At 51.3% G+C, this 5511-nt stretch overlaps 1 pseudogene; it reads left to right on the forward strand.

Moving 5' to 3' along the window:
* The first annotated feature begins 216 nt into the window (after positions 1-216).
* On the forward strand, positions 217-3205 carry LOC123830739 (annotated as a pseudogene).
* The last annotated feature ends 2306 nt before the right edge of the window (positions 3206-5511 follow it).

Raw genomic sequence — 5511 nt, forward strand, 5'->3', positions numbered from 1 at the left:
TCAATGATAGCGATGAGGTTGGTGATGAGGTCGTAGAAGAACTGATGGGTCTTAGATCTTAGAATTGTTAGTTTTGAAGGATTCCGGAGCTGCGCCAACAGAAGGAGACGGTTGGGAAGCGGCAGGTGTGAGGAGGACATGATGGAGGGGTGCGGAGGCGAGAGCTGCAGAGCTCCAAGGCGTCAGGGCGGGGGGTGGGGGGAAGGGGCAGATACGATGTGGAACAAGGTGGACGTCGGCTCCACCTTCAGGCCCAGTATCCAGGAGCATGGGAAAAAAATGCCCCCAACCATCCACTCAGTCACCTACAGAAACTCAACCCCAGAGGAGTATAAATGTTTCACTTAAACTAGGCAAAAGAAGGGTTCCGCCCTGGCTGGGTGGCTCAGTTGGTTGAAGCATCGTCCTATACACGAAAAAGCTGCAGGTTCAATCCCCAGTCAGGGCACATACCTAGGTTGTGGGTTTGTTCCCTGGTCAGGGCACATCCTAGAGAGATGTTTCTCTCTCCCATCAATGTTTCTTCCTCTCTCTTGTTCTCCCTTCCTCTCTCTCTAATATCAATGAAAATATCCTTGGGTGAGAATTAAAAAAAAAAAAAGAATTCAGAGCAGAGATGGAGGGTACTGGGAATTTTGCTAATGATTCAGTGGGAGTTTGAGAGGGCCCTGTGGTAGGTTTCGAATCCTGCCTTCCAGGTTATTGACTGTGTTCATTTGAGCATGCTTCTTGATCTCCATGGTGACCCTGTTTCCTCACCGATGGCTGCTAGAAGTCTGAAGAAAATAAGGCGCGCGCAGTGCCCGGCGGAGGTGACAGCCAGGGCAATTCTTTTCCGCCCCATTTTTCTGACACCTGAAGTTTCAGCCACAGCTTCTGATGATCAAACACATTGCAATGACCATCTTATCAGCTGTCCTCAAAGCGAGAGCTCTTTCTGTCTCCAGATTGCCCCTCTCACTCGGACCCGCCCTCCCCACCCACCTCTGGTTGAACAGCTCTAACACGCTCCATGCCTCCCAAGGCAGGAACCCAAATGCACTCGTGCCTTGTCCCGGGACCACAATGCACCTGACCTTTTCTGATCCTTGCGTGTTTCCTTATTGAAGCTTCTAGCCTCGTCGCTGCCCAATAAAACCTCGTGTGCACATGTAAGACAATATATAATGTGGCTAAAAGTGAACCCTAGTTGTTAAAATGGGGGCCACGGTGCCTGCCTCCCTAGGAGGGCTGCAGTGGGCCAACGTGTCGTGAGTCCCTCACTGCGCCTGGAAGGTGCTCCAAACGCTTGTTTCCCCTTCTCGTCTTCCCCCTGCAAAGAGAGCCGTGATCTCTGTGGGTGCCCTGAAGCTAATCTCACGTTGCTAGTGTGGATGGAAGAGAAGAAGACAAATATTCTTGTAATCATATAAAGAGGAGAGATCCCCAGCCAGGTGGCTCAGTTGGTTGGAGGAACGTCCTGTACACCAAACGCTTGCGGGTTCGATTCCTGGTCGGGGCACATAAGTAGGTTGCAGGTTTGATCCCTGGTCAGGGCACACACAGGAGGCAACCAATCTCTCCCCCTACCCCCAACTTCTTCTCTCTTTAAAGTCCATAAACATATCCTTGGATGAGGATTTTTAAAAATTCTTTTTTAAAGAGGAGAGAAACTATCAAAGGAAAAGATGTTAGAGTGGGTTGTCAACAGGCCCTACCACTTGCATGGGGTACAGAGGTGGCCCTTCCATTTGGGGACCAACTGGGAGGCAAACAGACACAGACAAGCTTGTAGGGAAACCCCTCCAGCCCCGGGAGCGGCCTGCCTGGTCCCTCGCTGGTCGAGCCAGGACGCCAGGCGCCGGGAAACACGGCTCACATAAAGAGAGAACGTAACTCACGGGACAGCTGCTTCCGGAGACACAGGGCTGTAGGATAAAGAGGAAGAAAAGTTGTGTTTTTAAAATTCTGATTAGCATCTTCACAGAGATTTAATAGTAGGTTTCCTTGGATGATTATTTTAGTTACAAAAAATATACTGAGTTTATTAACATCACCAGTGTAGAACAATGTTAAGTTCATCTTTAACATCTCATTATTGTAATTATAAATGTACCAAATTTCAAGAAGTTAAGGAGGTTTTTATAATTTCATGAAATTCTTTTCAATATTTGAAATTATGGCATTAATAAATTTATCACACTTGATTTCCTTTATAACTATCCATGTATTTGCCTGACTCAAGAATCCTTCCAATTACTTAAATCATTCCTTATTTACCCAAGGTCGATACATCAAACCAGTTAATCTTCTAAGTAACATGTATCTTCAATTTCCCAATATTGTTTATAAACAATGAAAGTTCGACTTAAAACCAGAAATCCAAATCGATTCTTCAGTCATAACTTTTAAGATGAATCCAGGGCTGAGCTGAACCTGGGTCCGTGCTTCTCGCCTTCCTCCCGGAGCGACGTGAACTTTGGCGCGTGCTCCAGCTTCTCCAGCACCTCCCAGGCCCCGCGCTCCAGGCCGTCACCCAGCCAGCAGCGCGACCAGCGTCTGTGCAGGCGCCAGGGACTCAGGCTCCCGGATCTCCGTGTCTTACTCCACCAGCTTCCAGGGCAGCTGAGGGTCTGGGGACCTGCCTGGGGGGGTGGCCTGGGGCCTGGGGGGGGGCAGAGGGGGCACCCAGAGTGAGAAGGGGATGAGGCAATGCCTGAGTGACCACCTGTCTTCCTTCCTGGAGAGGGCGAGGCACCTGGAGGCTGATAGTCGGAGATTGGGGAGCAAAGTCCCGGAACACCTGGAGAAGAAGGGACTCTGAGTCAGAGGCTGAGGACATTACTTCAAGACCATCAAGGGCCTGGGGGCTCAGAGCTTTGCAAGGTCATGGGCAATGCCCTCATCGTTCTGCAGATTGCCAATGCCCTTGATTGCTGCTGATGACTTCACAGTCAAGTATGAGACAGAGCTGGCCACGGGCCAGTCTGTGGAGAGTGACATCAGTGGGCTCCGGAAGGTCCTTAGTGACACCAACATCACATGGCTGCAGCTGGCAGAGACAGAGATCAAGACTCTCAAGGAGGAGCTGCTCTTCATGAAGAAGAACTACGAGGGGGAAGGAAATGGTCTACAAAACCAGTCTGCCAGCTCTGGGTTGACCATGAAGTTGGATGCCCCCAAACCTCAGGAACTCAGCAAGTTCATGGAGCACATCCGAGCCTAGTATGATCAGATCATTGTAGAGGATGATCATGTCCTTCTGAACAATGCTTGGTCAAGCCTGAGTATCGAATTAACCTCAGAGAGCCCTGGTTCCCCCACCTAAACTCCACAGTGCCCCTAAAGTGAAAGACCTCAGTGCCAGGTGGTCAGGATGCTGCAGGGCACTTAGAGGGCAGCGGTGTTTTCTCCACGCGAGTCCTGCTTCCCTGAGAGCCCCGGGGTGTTTGGCTCTGCTGGCCCTCAGGCCCAGTGTCCACGTCCACATCAGGCACCCTCCCGGGATGCTCACTGGGGAAGACACCTGGATTCTCAGCCCACAGACCTGGAGCACCCTGACCCCTCTGCACCTCTGCTGAGCACCTGCCTTCTCTCCAGGCTGGGGCCCCAGACCAGCCAGGGGGCCTTCCACTGCCCTCACTGGCCCTGGGAGCAGGCCCTTCCCCATTGCCCATTTGGGCCTAGGAACAATCGACTCTATTTTATGAAAGTATAGTCAGGGCCAGAGAAAACCTATATTAGAATCAGAGGGCAAGTCCGGGATAGAGAAAGAGAACAGAAATAAAGCCATCAGGGACAGCCCAGTAGTTCAGACTGGAACAGCATCTCTGTGATTGAAGCCTTGAAATCGGTATTTCGAAATCCCCTTGGGCCATTCTGGTTTTAAATTATTAAACTGTGGCCTGAAGTTGGCACCAAGCTTCCTGGCGGCCAAAGTGAAAAGGGAAACATGTTATATATTACATAAAATAGTTCTCATTATCCAAGAGAAAAAAATATATTAAAATTTCCCCTAGCACTTGGCTGGGAAATAAAATTTTTAGATAGAGGTGACACTCATAAAACAGGCATAAATAACATATAATCATTGATTCCCTGAATTCTTTCTTATAGCGGGCCTCGAGGAAAATCTAAGGTACAGCCTGTTACATAGTTGACGAAGAGCCCTTCTGCAGGGAGGGACCAAGGAAACTTGTGCTAAGCATGCCTCTGCCTGTTGCTCTGCCTCCATCCAAGGACAGGAAGCTTCCTAAAGCTTTTTGATGGCAGAATCTTTTCTCAAACAAAATCTTATGCAAACCTTCAATATACAAAACAAATCCAAGTGGAACAGCTCTACGCGGGGAGTAGGGCCCAGAGTCCTTCCATTTCATCCTCCCCCCACCCTGCAGCATTCCCTGGAGCGCCCGCCCCCTTGGAACCTACAAGTGCCACAAAACCCGGTTTGCAGACTGCATAGTCACAGGTGCGATGGCAAGCAGGTTTGGTGGCAAGTGTGAACGTAACTGTGGAACACTGAATTGGGGAGTGTTTTGGTCAATTATTTGCGTGGAGGGCCCCAAATCTGCCCTCCCTCACTCAATTCACACCCATCTAGTGTGACTCACTGGATTCTCCTCTCAAGAGATAGCGTGGATTTCCCAACCCTGAGCTCTGAGCCTGGCCCGGGTTCTGACGTGAGCAGAGAGCTTGCAGGTTGCCGTTTCTGCTCTAGCGCCTGTACCTGCACCACAAGAACATGACTGGCTGGCCTGCTGGAAGGATGACGGAGACCCGGGCAGCAGAGCCAAGTTTCCCCTGCCGAGCCCCAAGCCGACAGCCCACCGACTCCCAGACCATGTGAAGGAAGGAGCCTAGCCAAGGCCAGAATGGTCCAGTCTGAATCGCTGACTCACAGATGCTCTTGCGCTAAAGAGATGCTTGTTTGAAGCCCCTGAGCTCTGAGCGGCTTGTTCTGCAGCGTGACTGTGGCAACAGATAACGGAGACAAGTGCTGACAGTGAGGCCTGCCACGGGTGCAGACAGCAAACAGTGCGTCCCTTCCGTCATTCTAGGAGCATCGACGGGCCGTGTGGGCTTCCAGCCCGTCTCCACATCCCACCATCCCTGGTGCCTGATCCCAAACAGAAGCCCCATTTCAGAGATTCACCTCAGATCAGCCACCCAGGGGCAGAGTCTGAGGGTGAATCTACCCAAGGGTCCCCTGTGAGACGCTGGGGAAGACAGGGGGTGAGGGCCAGGCAGGACGAGACGCCGGCCCCTCAGCCATCACTCCACAATCCAAGATGGGAAAGGGGAGGAAGAGTCTACATGCTCTTGCAAGGCACAGACAATGCCCTCCCTCCCTTCAGATCACTCTGCAGTCATCAGCTGGCTGGGTTCCAGTCATTCGCACCTTCAGCTGGACCTGGACCTGGACCAGCCCTCCCCTCTCAAGAGTGGGACCCACAAGCAGATCCTCGAGGAGCAGCTGGCCAAGGAGTCTGCGATCTGGTCTATATCCTGGCCTTTGAAGCTGTTTAGACTGTG

The sequence above is a fragment of the Phyllostomus hastatus genome, unplaced genomic scaffold (genome assembly GCF_019186645.2).
Source record: "Phyllostomus hastatus isolate PE091 unplaced genomic scaffold, TTU_PhHast_1.1 phas_scaffold_129, whole genome shotgun sequence".
Classification (NCBI taxonomy): domain Eukaryota; kingdom Metazoa; phylum Chordata; class Mammalia; order Chiroptera; family Phyllostomidae; genus Phyllostomus; species Phyllostomus hastatus.